Here is a 15,232-nt window from a genome sequence, read left to right as displayed (position 1 = left end):
CAGATGATGATTACAGTCCTAATCCTAATTCTTCCATATAATAAAATACAGAATGGCCCAAAAGTCACTATATACTCATCAACTTATGGCCATTTGTTACATAAATTGTAAGTTGAATATACACGTAACTTGTGACTTTTATAAAACGGACCCCTGCGGGGGGATCGTTTCATATTTAGCACCTATGAATTTTATTGGAACAGGTTAATCTGAATTCAGCCTAGTCTCATATTGAGACGCGACGTTAGTCCGCTGGATAATACCATATTATACCTGTGGTTGACATTGTCTCTTATTTTCAAATAAATATATGTTAATGAAATAGAACAAAAATATTAAGTTTTTATGATGAGAATTACGTAGCCTACTCTTCAAACATTGCAATATATACCGTAACATACTGTATTATTGATTGCAAGTTATTAAAAATTTCAACTCCCTAAACTTGGTACAAAGTCACAGCTCATTCTTCTCAGCTCGTCAAGGCGGTTCAAAATCATGTATCATAATTGAAATTTGAAGAAAAAATCAAAAAATCTACTTTTAGTGTATTTTAGCCCCGATTTAAATACACAGAAAAATGGTCAATTTCTATATTCAAAACTGTATGTCTCGGTAACCCGAAATGATAAAAAAAAGGTCTTGGTCTTGATTTGAAGAACAGAATCTCCTCTTTCATGTGAGGTAGATGAATTTTTTAAAAATATAATTGTGAGGTAAGATACATTTGATTCAAAAATTAAGAAATTTGCGATATTTTCCTCATTTTCACAGTCTAGACAGTTTTTCGATAATAAACAGTCATGCAAGATGGGTTTAAGGCAACGTGTAGCTTATAGACCATGTAATTCTGTTTCATTTGAGACCAATCGCAAGTTTCTATCGTATCTTACTCGTTTTAGAGACTCTTGAATAACAGTAAAATTGCAGAAAGAATGAGAAAATGAAAATTATCATTTTTTCAATTAGCTGTAACTTTTGAACGGTAATGAAAATGATACAAGGTAGCGGAAAGAGGAGAAAATTCTCTACAACATTGACTACTTTTTCGATTTTTTTATCTGAAGTGTTGCACAAGATACGCAACTTTGAAAATGCAGAAAATTTTTGATACGTCAATCATTACCACAGTCTCGTATATTCAAAGTTGCGTATCTTGTGAAACACTTCAAATAAAAAAATCTAAGAAGTAGTCAATGTTGTAGAGAATTTTCTCTTCTTTCCGCTCTCATGAATCATTTTCCTCATTTGACGAACTGAGAAGAATGAGCTGAAGTACGAGGAGATCTGATCATTCTGTCAAAAGTGATAAGTATTTCAAGTTTTAATCCTTGACGTATCCTCGAAAAATTTGTATTTTGGCTGTAGGACATGATTTTCCATTTTTGGGTATATTCCCCCTCCCCCCACTACTAAATTCGAAAATTCCTAAGGAATCCTGTTCATAATGAATTGTTCTTTCACGTGGTGTGTGGTTTTTTATCTATACTAGGAAAATATCCATGTTCTATAGGATAGAAGTGGTAGGTTTGCATAATTTTGAAAACCCCTTAAAAAATACCCCTTTTTTGAAAATTCGTAGCTCTGAAACCAAAAATGGTAGAATCCTGCGCGACGACTCAATTTATTGGACATTTTATTCTCCTCAATTTTGTCCAGAATGATTTTTCTTGAGAAACTCAAGGTTCACGAGATAGAATGGGAAAATTGAAAAAAGTCCGAAATTTTGGGGGTTTTAGGGTTGAAGCCGCCCTCTGGCGTGTCAAAAAATTTCAGATTCGAATTCAGCGCCCCAAAATACATATAGAACCGTCGAGAAAAATTCTTTCGGGGCTGTTTCCTGAAAAACGACCATTTGACTGGACTATGAGAGATGTGTGATCGTTTTCAGAATTGTAGAAGAAAAATTCTAGTGGTTAGGTACCACTATTTGTGTAGATATTTCTGAAAATAACTTTGAAAACAAGAAAATGTAAGAGCAATGATTTAATCTTTTTAATTTCTGTAATAATTATTAACGTTCTTGAAGATATAGTCATCAAAATCATGTTTCTATCTACAAAATATCAGCATAATATTATAAATCCTACCTGAAGTGAACCAAACTAACATAAATTTCATGGATTTGGTGTTATTACCTAGGCTTAGGCTATATTGGCAATGGTCATTCACACGCCTTTTTTCAACACCATAAGAGATTTTTATAAAAATTTCTATCAAACTACCTACTAGGTTCACAACGAAGTTTAAAACATGTTTTAAATAAGAGTTTATAGAGACAAAAATGGTACTGTATGAATAGTGTTGTATGGTTTGCTACATATTTTGTTACAGCACGCAATAATATTTTCAGTGTATTTTTGAAACACTTGATTGAATTGAAATGAAGTAAAAACAATTGAACTTTTCTTTGAACGCTGCTTTTAGTGTTCATGGGACTGGTTAAATACCAATAATTTCATCAGATTTTTGTTTGAATCCTTGTATGTGTTCTGAACAAAGCTCAGGCTAGAGCTACTAGAGGACTGTAATTTACTATTCAAATTATCAAATACAAACAAGGAGCAAAATTTAATCTTCAATTTGAGCCAGGTTATTGGTACAGCTAAACTCTGCATTAATGAACAATAAAAAGAGCAAAAACTCACCAGATTTAATCCAATTTTGTCTACTTGCCCTTCGAAGCCTTATTAGGTGTTTTGGTCAGATTCAGGGGTGGAAAGAAATCTGGGAAAAGAAAGGTTTGCTTCCGGGCAGCCTTTTCACGTTCAACTTGCAGGCTGGCTCTGTACTATGTATGAACAAAGCTCAAACTGATTCTTTATAGGTTCAAATCTGATTCAAATTAATTCAATTCAACACTATTTACGCTGTTATACTCAATTCACACACACTATACTCAAACAATCAATTACAAGAAATTTCCGATTGAAATTACATTACAAAATACAAATTGGATCTTGCGCAACAACGGGGTGACAAGACAAGACAAACTGAACGACTAATGGACGAAAGCAAGAATGACTCGGGCTTTTTTCTCGACAAACCAAAAACAGCTGGACGATCGACACTAGCGCAAACAAGCCTGCTATGGGCAGAACTGTAGTCTGGGATTTGGCGCTACAATTCAAAAATGCTCTGGCCAAACCAGTATGATTCAAATAATTCTTGATTATTGTATGATTCATACAGTTCACAATTTTATGAGTATTTATTTGTTTATATTTTAATCAATTATTTTTGTTTTTCTTTATTGAATATCCATTATTTTTTTACTTGTTGAATATATCACAAATGTAAACTTTAAAGTATAAATACCGTTTTTTAAAACTCATTAATATGGCTGAGTTCAATTCCCCCACCACAACCCTCAAATTTTGAGAGTCTACTGTTTAAACATAGTTTAGTTTGATGATGCAGCACACAACGAAACGGTCGTCACTAACATGAGTTTTAAAAATATTTCTACTTTAAAGTTTACATGTGTGATATAATAGCTAGTAGCTCTGTGAACAGTAGACCTCACGCAATTTTCTCATCAACTTATTTTTCAAATGTGAGAGTATTGATACTGATAATGGGCACGCATCAGTAAAAAATATTGAAACCCTACCTTATAGAAATAGACACGGCCAGACATCTGTATAATGCATGCAAATCCACTTGTCATCTGATTGATTATGAATAATATTCTATAGTCTGATTCTATCTTCAAAGTAGATGATATACAGAGTGTCCCACCAAGGTTGTAACAACCGTTGACCATATATTCTACTTATCATTTCTGACAAAAAATGTTCAGTAAACTTTTTTCCTATCGACCTTAGTTTTTGAGGTATTCAGATTTTTCGATATTTTCAGAATGTGCCTACTTCCGGGCATCAAATATTCAATAACTCGAAACTACTGGTCGAATTTCAATTTCAAGGGTATTGTTGAAAAGAGAAAAACATTTCAAACAAGATTAATGTAATTTTATCTGTTGTTAAATATTTTGTAGTTTTTTATTAGGGCTTAAACTTGAAAAAATGCTATTCTTTAAATTCAAACAGAATTTTCTCGATTTTTCTCTGGGTAATTAGAGTGGTTTCAATATTTCAAAAACTTCTCCATTTACTACTCTCTACTCTTCTTCATCTATACTCTCTAGTCAATAAATAAAAATAACGAGTGAAGCTCTGTGCCCCGAAATTAAATGTAAATACTGATTGTTGGATAATTTTCATAAAAATATAGTGCATCAAATTAAGCTAAGACTAAAGCTGCGTTTACAATGGAGTTAATAACATTTTTGTTATCAACTGATGTTAATTAAGAAAGTCAATAACATCATGTTGAGCTGCGTTTACACCGGAGTTGATAACATGAGTTATTAATAAAAAGTTGTCAACTTGACTGAATCGACAAAAATTCTCTTAATAAAAGTTTTTGACTCATGTTTCAAACAGAAAATTCCTTGTTATTAACAAGATTTATGTTATCCATCGAGAGTCGGTAAAGATCAATCATCTTTATTCAAATATACATAAAAATGTACAAGAATGCGTCAATTAGAAAAAATATTTTCTTGAAAATATAGCATGTCAGTCATAACAAATACATAAAAATCTACAATACTTATCTAATAGTCTTCAAGGATGGTTTTCCAGAAACTCATCCACCGAGTAATAGGCTTTTTCTATTATAACATCAAAGGAAATGTGTTATGTTAATAACAAAAGCCTCTTTTATCGCATTAACTTTTGTTAATAACAGGTTACTATCTTCCCCGCAACCCCCACGCCAAGTATCCCTACAACTACAGCTGTTCCCTAATAACTACAGCTGCAGACTAAACACGTGACAAAGTTATCAACTTTTGTTGATAACAAAACTTGCAGCCAAAAGAAAATGTTATTAACTTATGTTGAAAGCTTATGTTTTAAACTCTGCTGTAAACGCATTATAATTTATTTACATTAGATCAGATGAAGATCATTATGTTAATGATCACACATGTTTCAATTTAAAGTATTTTGAAGACAATTTTTTGCTTCTTATTCGGGCTGTTATATCATATGAATACTCTCGTTAAATGAAATAGTAGACAGATAATGCCGATTTTGCGAGACTTTTTTACGACTTTTCCCCCCCAACCCCCTCCCCCGCACCCATCCTACGTACCCCCCACCTCCCCGGCTCCTTCCGCACCTCCCCTGCCCCCTCACAAGCTCCTTAGAAGGAGAAGAACCTCTCCCTCTCTCTCTCTCTAGAAGAAGGAGAAGATGAAGAAGAAGGAGAGGAGGAAGAAGAAGGAGAGGAGGAAGAAGAAGAAGAGGAAGAAGAAGGAGAGGAGGAAGAAGAATAAGAAGAGGAAGAAGAAGAAGATGATAACGATGATGCTCTCTCTCTCTCTCTCTCTCTCTCTCTCTCTCCTCTCTCTCTCTCTCTCTCTCTCTCTCTTTATGTTATGCTCTATTTCATTTATAGATAGTCATGCCCAATTACATTCAGTCACGGTATATTTGATGATGATTTATAGCAGAGAGAGATATGTGTGAGAGAGAGAGGCAATCTACTGACAGATTTAAGTGAAACGAACTTCTGCCAGATTTAAGTGGAATGAATATCTTACTCTCAGATTTAACTGCAACATGTACTTGACAATGTTGTCAAGCACATGCAGAATTGTGGGTTGTACACACAATGAACATTATATTTTTAATGTTTCCTCAATCATAACTAATGCATAGAATGAACTAGTATATCCAAATACACACATTAGTTTTGAATTAGACATATATCTTTAAACTCTCTAGAGAGTGATCTATGATCTTTTACATTTTTTATTGGCAATGTCATATAAGCATTTCCAGAGATCATTAGAATTATTAACAATAGCTAATGATTCATCATTATTTGAACAACCATAATGCAAATGTCCGGTTTCTAGTATATCAAGTAATTCAAAATTTCAGATAAAATTGGAAAGTGGAGATTTTCTGTTTTTGTTAATGCAAGATTGCTCACCTCATCACCTGATGAGAATTTAATATTCTTTGCAATTAGATCAAATTCATTGAATGAAATTGATATCAAGAGACGAGATAGTTTCTTGAACATTGAAAAGCTATAACAATCAACCATATTTTTCAGTTGAGTGTATGTACAGGTAAAACGTGATAAGAAACTATTTGAATGAACTTGTATCTGCACACTATACTACACACTTCTATAAATAGAATTGAGCTTCAACGCATGTGAGATCTTTACAGCTCAAGTAACAAAGCATTACTGAACGATTAAACCTAGACATTGCAGGTACAATGGAAATGAAAACAATCAAGTATACACTAGAAATTTATTTACACAATTCACTACAATTGTTCATCACTTCCTCTTCAATTTTTATTAGTTTACTCACAGACAGTTTATGGGGTCTGTAATAGCATAGATAATCATTTATATCACTCAAATTCACTGTGTTTAAGAAAATGTCTTTTAGTTGTTTCACCAAATGATGATTTTCATGAGTTGAATGTTTAATTGCAATTTCACAAGCATCATACCAATCAATACACTGTTCTAACCTCATTTCCAATTCACTATCAGCTTGCATCCACTTGCACAGCTCCATGATGAGCAAATGAAGAAACTATACATATATCGGTACTAATATAGAGAAATTAAATGGCTCATGTGCCTTCCCACCAATGCAACATATGCGAGCAGTATGATATCTCAATGCTTGCATACAATAAACACATTGAATTTCTTGTCCGTTATAGAAAAAGCCATATCTTGCAAAGTTTTTCTTTTCTGTATTTGAATAGAATTGACATTTTTTCATGCTAAGCATTCTATTGTTTTCACACATGAAATTTGGAGACGAGTCCATATTTTTCATTATCAATGAATTATAATGAAGAGCGGCGAAGAGGGCACATTGCCCACTTGCGATGATGAATTTCACAGGCATTATAACACCATGAACTTGTAAAGTAGTTAAAATTTGGTTTCTAAATTTCATCCAGTAAACAATATACGTTTTTGTGTAACCTTCTAAGAAACTTAGATTTTTCTGTACCTTTTGTGTAGATTTTATCATATCCTTCAAGATAAGATATCAATAATTCGTCTGTATAAATACCATCTTCACAGTGTATTTTGTGATAATTGTTCTCTGCCCATGTTGCTTGCTTACACAATTTAGCATTCAATTCCGACTTTGCAAATGGCGACTTGAAATGCAACACAACAAATCTATTTACCTGATCTAAGATTCCAATTTCTTTCACAATAATTTGATTAGAATTTCCCTTGAACCAATGCATGTTGACTGTTGCGAATTTTTTACAGGAGAGAGTTTCTTCCTTCTGTTCGATGATAAGCTCTGTTTTCTCCTCCTCCTCCTCCTCCTCCATCGTCCTCCTTTGTCCTCCGTTCTCCTCCTCCTTTGTCCTCCTCTGTCCTCCTTTGTCCTCCTTTGTCCTCCTTTGTCCTCCATTCTCCTCCTCCTCCTCCTCCTTCTGTGGTTTAGGTGTACTACATCTTGAGTGATAGTAGAAGAAGTCTTGCTCGGTATCAAGATCACACTGTATCCCTATAGATCGTGTTTTCTTCTCAGAATTAGAAGACATTATAGGTGTACTACATCTTGAGTCATAGTAGATGCTGTCTTCCTCCTCCTCATCAAGATCACACTGTATCCCGATAGAGCGTGTTTTCTTCTCAGAATTAGAAGACATTGTAGATGTTAACCGATCAAAGCTAAAACCTCAAATGAGTAAAATTTGAAAAATGCAATACTTATATAGTTTGTGCTCTATCGAAAAATTACTGAACTTCCTACACCATGGAAGTAAGAGAAGTGTACTCCATGATATGATCACTGATTAAAATGCAATAAGCGGAAGTATTTGGGGGCACAGCTTCCTTAAATTCCATATCTATTCTAATATCTGTGGAGGATTTCAAATGAGAAGATTGATGTGAACAGTCAATTACAATCAGGGGTGTTTTAGTACAAAATATGTCAAAATCAATCTCTGTTCCAAGTTCACTATTGATAGGCTACTATGGTTATAGTACACCGACGCAAAATCCAAAAACATACAGTACATCAATTGTTGTTTACCAAGGAGGTTTTCATGAGGAAAATAGTCGGAGTTCAAGTAGACCTTTGCATTCTGAAGATTACAACTATCAAATTCTGAGATTGATTTATTAATTTTATTCTTACGATCTGTCTGAAATGCTAAAACAAAATACTTTGGTGTGTCGAGATGGGATGCAGTTTTTACTGCCCAAGAATGAACAGTGCTATTTTGTAAATTTGGTAATTCTGAAATCTCCCAATGACGAAAGCTCAGCTTCAGCGGTGTAACAGCATCGAGCAATCTCAAAAATTTCAACCTCACATGATCTTCTAAAGTAATATAGGGAATTCTCCATTGAAGCTTCGTTATTTTTATATTAACGTTTGTTGCTTCTGTAGACTCGATGCAATTGAGATCTGTTGGTGATCTTAATAATACAAGTTCTTGTTTCAAGTTTAAAATTATTCTTTGAAAGTCTTCAAAAAATGGTAAAACTAATTTAAGAGGTACACAGAATATAAACTTATTATCTTTTAGTGTATATCCTGCTCTATCAAACCCAGCCAAGTGATATGTGTTTTTATCAAACATATTTTTCACTAATATAGCTTTAATTATTGTTGATGTTAATCCAATTAGTCTTGATTTAGAAATTTGTTGTCCAGCCAATTCATATCGAATTTCATCAAAGAGATTTCCAATGAGGTTACTGGATAATATATACTTAGCTTCTATTGGATCATCCCTGGCCTTCGCAGCTGGTTTTGTACACTTCACCTCCCCCTCAATAAATATAAATGATTTGCATGGAAGACTGTACTGATCCATAGAAGCCACATGGATGCGAGCTTCATCTGAGGGTTTAATTTCTTGACCCAAATATACTGTATGAGTATGGAACTGAAATTTAGTAATATCATTATAGAACTCGAGTTGAGATTCAACATCGAGAATTTCACTAATTGCTGCGCCGTACATGACGCCAATCTACTATAAATCCCAAATTTTCCAATATTCTCGCGCTTTTTGGTGATATAGCATGTAGCTTTTTAGGTGTTGACTCTATCACGTTCAAGTCTCTAATGAGCTTCTGTGAGCAAATGCTAGTGTGAGGTTTGAAAATGAGGAATCCCATTTCAAGTTCTTTGTTTTTCACAAATGTGAAGTCTAATTGTAATTATATCTCCCCAGAAATCAATAAACGATCATTCTTGATTGGTTACCTTTACATTGCTTTGAATTCTATGTGTGTTTAAAGGCATATAGATTATCGGATTAGGCGTTTCATTTATCAAATACCCACTAGGTACTCTAGGTGAAAACTCGTATATAATATGTTTCTGTTTACCATTACAGTAACTCCCACAGGCTATATTGCACTCAACTATAATAGAGTCAATATTTGTTATGCTAACTAAATGCTGAGAATAATACCATTTATTCGGTTGTAATATAACATTATCAAAACCAAGCATTTTTCAGAACAAATTTCGAGCTTCATAGTATTTGTGTTAGCTCTTATATTAAGTTTCTTTTCGTCACTATTCAATTTAGTCTTTAAAGCTAATATAATGTCATCAACTTCATATGCACCCGTATCAAGATCAATTAATTTATCACCATATTTGAAGCTAGAATTTTTACCTTTTATAATATTTGCAATGCTATTGTAAGTACAGAAATTAATCAATCCAATTTCCCATTCTTTATTTTTATCCAAATCGAGAATTTCTTGCAAATGTTCATAGAGGTCACTTGATCTAGATCGTAATGTAATAACAACCATCTTATATGTTTTCGGTACAAATACTGGATTACAACTGGTTCGCAAAAAACAAGAGCATAAGGTGTCCACATATATTTGTATGTAATGGTTGCATGTGCTCAACATTGTAAAACATATTCACACCTGTTTCTTTTTTCCAATATTTATTCAATTCATAAGGTGGTTGTAAATTACCAATTGGATCAAAATAGTAAACATTTGATCCCCGTTTCTTATAAACAACCCAGTGTGTACCATGTCCAGATTGAGTGTCTAAATTAACAATACAATTCTCATTTTTTAGAATTTTATTAGGTAATGTATCTATCATGTATACACCTTGTAGGGGAATTTGTAATAATTTACACCATTTTATCAGATCGTGATTAGACAATTCACCATCGATATTCATTTTTTCACTTTCTTTGTCTTTCTACGTTTTTTAACTCCTTTTTCTACTTTTTTCTTTGGGAATAAACTTACACCATATGGTGAGGAGTAGGAGGAGGGGTTGGGGCCAATCAAAATATGACCACCAGTCGTGATTGGGGGGTATGGTTTCAAATAGTAACCTCTACCTGCAATATGCTGTTTCAACTGAGCAATAGCTTTTTTCCTTACCGACGTGCTATGAGTTTTCCCAACACTTGTGCTCTTCTTCTTCTTCTTCTTCTTCTTCTTGTTTCTCAAACCACCGCCAAACGCTGCTTTAGCTTTCATCACATTTTTTACAAGATAACTAAGTGCTTTTTCACTAAGAGATGTTTTTGGATTTTTGAATATCTCCCATGCAGTGTTTGCAAGAGCTCTGTCTGCAATCACTCGCAACTTATTATCACTATTTTGAGTGTATGCTATATCATGTACCTTACAGGCTCTATCTAATGAATTTATACCTTGATCACCTCTCTTTAACCTTTCATTAACCTTGGTGCCAGGTCTGCACCACTGATAGCTGGGGAAGTGGGATTCAATGGGGGATGCATTTATCAATTTATTTATAATAGTTGATGTAATGTCCCCCGCAGTACCCGCTATACCTTTGACATTTTACTAGCCGAACTCAAGATTCCTCTCCCTTGTTTCCTAGAAGATAACTTTCTTCTACATACCATTCTTCATTACCTTTCAACTCAATAGTTGAACATCGACTGAGGTTAATTAATCAAACACTTAACCTCAATCGAGAGACAAAGAAATTGTCTCACTAAGAACTTTATATATTACTACAAAGTTGGTATGTTTTAATCAATAGGGAATACAATTCTCTATCATCAAGTGTCTTATTAACACACTTGTTAAGTATGTTGTAAGTTTTGTAGAAATTGCAAAGAATTGAACATTCATCAATCATAAATCTATACCAATGTCTTAGACCAACATCAAGAGAAGCATCTGATGAATTGACACATGATTTGATATAAGATAATGTATGATTTCTTACTAGCAGAGATTCCTGCATCAATTGAGGTGTTTCCAAATCCCTAATCTTATTTTGTACATTTTGTATAGATTCCAATATTCTCTTACTATAATTTTGCATTGAATCATATTTTTTCAAAGCAATATGGAAAAGTAATAGCATATTCACACAACATATTATAAAGAGAAGAACAAATACTATTTTCCATGTGATTATCTTCATTGCACAACTTCTCCCTTCAAGTGTTGTAAGCATACTGATAAAAATAGATTGCAATATCTATAGTGAGTGTATAGCGCTAACAGATGGAAGAGAATGTCACAACAAGGTTGAGACCAACATGTGGTGCATGCACGCAGCAGCAACTATAAAATAGCTTCTCTTGTGACCATACACTTGTTGACTGCATAGTTACAAGAGCATTACTATTCTTACGTGAACAGTGTACTATTCTACATCTTCTTTGACACAACAAACAGGTGAGAATTAAAAACAATTTTTACAAAAACAATATTACAATTTATTATTAATCACTACAATATTTACATTATATACTACTACTACTTGTAAAGCATCTCACCGCAACATGGTATGACAATAAGATTGTTAAATTTTAACAATCTTAATGTCAGTCCATGTAGCAGTGACATGCTTCACCACTATTGCTAAATTTTTACAATTGGCATCAAATTTGACAACTTTTATTGGTGAAATTGTGGATGAAAATCTCTGAGGTAGATATACCTCAGTGATTTTTTTGTAGATGCAATGTTTATTTTTAATATGATTCTTCTCCCATGGTGGTTTGTTTCTTCACGAGCAGAGATAATATTATGTGGGACATCTTCCGCCAGCTCACGGAGAGAGAGGCATCCACGGTTTAGCTGATGGTCTATTGATGATTGAAACAAAATCATCGTGATTGTCATCATCCCGCGCCACCTCCTCTAGTAGCGGAGCGATGGAGGAGTTCTCAGCTTCATATGCACATTGTTTCTGTTAAATAAAAATAAATCTATGATTAGTAACTTATTATAATTTGTTTCAGATTATCAACTACTTGTGATCAACAGATTATTGTCATAATCTCAACTTGATATCATCAGATTGACAAGACATTCTCTACACAAAGTGAGTAATAACTGATATTGAAATGATTTGGATAAATAATATTTCTTGCTTCATATTGCAGAATCCAATAGTGATGCATCAAATGCATACATCAAATTAATAAGCAAGCTCTTTCAATGTACATTGCAACAAATAACTATCAACTGAATCAGTAATTTTCTTAACACATCACTTCAATTATATTCTATTATTTTATAGCAAAAAATAGTATGCATGATTAGTACAAATAATTTAAATAATATGTATGATCAGTGCAATGTAAGCATCATAATAATGATCATGAAATAAAAATATTCATCTTATTCAATTTTTGACTGAAGTCTAATCAATTCAACTAGTAAGCTTGATCAGTTCAATTTCAAAAAGTAATCATTATAATATTCATTTATTCAAAATATACACATCTTATTCAATTCTTAACTGAACCCTAATCATTTAATATCACATTATGAATGCATGTAATATGAAGACATCTATTGGAAATTAGTTTTTCTCAGTAAAGTGAGAAATTTATTAGATAGTAGCATGCATTCAACCTAATCACTTCAAATAATTATATTTCTTGATTTCATAAAACAACATAGAAGTTGCTCAATTCAAATGAACATATCAATTTCAATGTAATCATCATATTCATGAACTCAAATATACATCTTATTAAATTTTTAACTGAACTCCAAAGTTGAATAGTTTCATTTCCTATATTACAATTCATTATCAAGAGATAATTCATGTTTGAAATTGTCTTTCAAATCTAATCAGATTCATCAATTTCTCACAATAAATTGAACTCTAATCATTTAATATCACAATGTGAATACATGTAATGTGAACAGATCTATTGGAAATTAGTTTATCTCAGTAAAGTAAGAAATTTATCAGATAGTAGCAAGCTTTTAGTAGCAAGCTTTCAACAAATTAATGACGACATATAAAGATTTAAAATTATCTGTTCACATTACAAGTTGATAATATTTGAAATAACTAACCTTTGAGGGTACAAAGTTGGTTTCCTCATCCTCCTCCTCCAGAAAGCGCAGCTTTCTCTTCCCCTGTTGCTTGTTGGAAATCATCGTGAGCGGTACACATCTCGGTGCCCACTCCAGATGAGATGGCGGAGTGTCTGGTACAATGATTCAATGATTTCCTCACTGCTCAACCCCCTCTCCACAAAGACACCACGGCTCTTCAGCGGTGAGTCCTTGCAGTCGGATGCAGCAGCGGGAGCAGCAGTGGTAGTGGTCGCTGGAAGCTTCTTCTTCTTCTGCTGTGCAGCTTGCGCTGCCCAGTAAGATGGGAAGGAAGTGCTTTGTTGAGGAGGAGGAGTATCTGGGAGAATGAGTCCATGATGACGAGGATATATGTAACATGACTAGTGCTCAAATGAAGCTGGCAAATCCAATAAGTGATACTTATATACTCATTCGTTTCTCTCTCTCTCTGTTTTAGGTTGAGTGAGAGATAGTGCATTTTCCCGCTTATCACATCCTTGACATACAAAAGCATTCTAACACGTACAGCAAGGTGCATTCAGAGAAAAAAAATATCAAATTCTCACAATGCACTAATATAAAATTTCTCAGTTCCAGATATAATATCTTGAATAACAATATTTCGAATGTGAGAGCAATGTAATATCAAATCTCCTCATTAATTTTCAATTAACATCACACAACTATGTTGACTTGCTAAATTTCTTCTCAATATTATTGCGATTTTCATTATGTTCGTTGATTTCACAGAGTTCAAGTGTGCAGTACTGCATAATCACTCCAGTCTTTGAGGAGGAAAGACGTATGAAGAACTAGTCTGAGAGTTGGAGTGTAACAAGAGAGAGAGACAGTACAGCACATCACATCATTCATTGCATGTAAGTATGATACAATTTTTTTTACTTTATTTTTCTAATCATGATTTTTTCAGAACTTACTCCTTTCCTGATAAATTAATACTACAATGCACCTATTCCTAACAAATCACTAATATCTCGATTTTGATTAGGAATTACTTCTACAACAGAGTGCATATTGTACAATATCCAGCTTGTTTACCCACAGCATCTTCTTCTTCTTCAACATTCGTCTTTTCTTTTCCATTATAGCTCATCTTTTTATATATACAAAACAGAACATGTATCACTTTTTCATAAGGATTTTCAATAATATATTTGCAATATACACATTGCAGATATGATTTCTCATGTAGAAAATATACATTTATTGCAAAATAGTCTGCTCTATTAATAAATACCGAGAGCTTGAATGGTTCTGGACGATGGAAAGTTAAAACTCGTTCTTCATATTGTCGTAGAATATTATTATCGAAATTCTCCTCTTCACATGAAATATTATCTTCTTTGCGCCATCCACAATTTGGACTGCATTGCTCATGTTCCTTACTAAGATCATCTGTTGACAACCAATTTTCTAAATATACTGAAAAAACACACATTGAACAACATCAGGTGCTCGCACAAATTTAAAACCCTGTTTAGCCATATTTTGAAGTGACAACCGACTCAATTCTAATTTCCAATGATTATCAAATATTAATAACCTCAATCGTTTGTACATGAAAATCTAATCCTGAGATAACATTTTTGCACTGTACTTGCAAAAAGTACTTTGCTTGTCAAATCACAACTGATTTTTAGGTTAATGTTTACTTGTTTTTATATCTAATTCTATGCCATAGTAATATATTCTTTGTTTGTTTTCAGCACCCTGCTAGTAGCAGAGATGGAGCACAGCAGAGAACGCAGGGTTAGAGGCATGAGTTCGCGTGCAATTCGCCATTGCATTTCCTTCGAAAACGTAGCACCTGACATTGAAAATG

Source organism: Nilaparvata lugens, chromosome X (genome assembly GCF_014356525.2).
Source record: "Nilaparvata lugens isolate BPH chromosome X, ASM1435652v1, whole genome shotgun sequence".
NCBI classification, from domain to species: Eukaryota; Metazoa; Arthropoda; class Insecta; order Hemiptera; family Delphacidae; genus Nilaparvata; species Nilaparvata lugens.
This window is presented reverse-complemented; position numbering follows the sequence as displayed.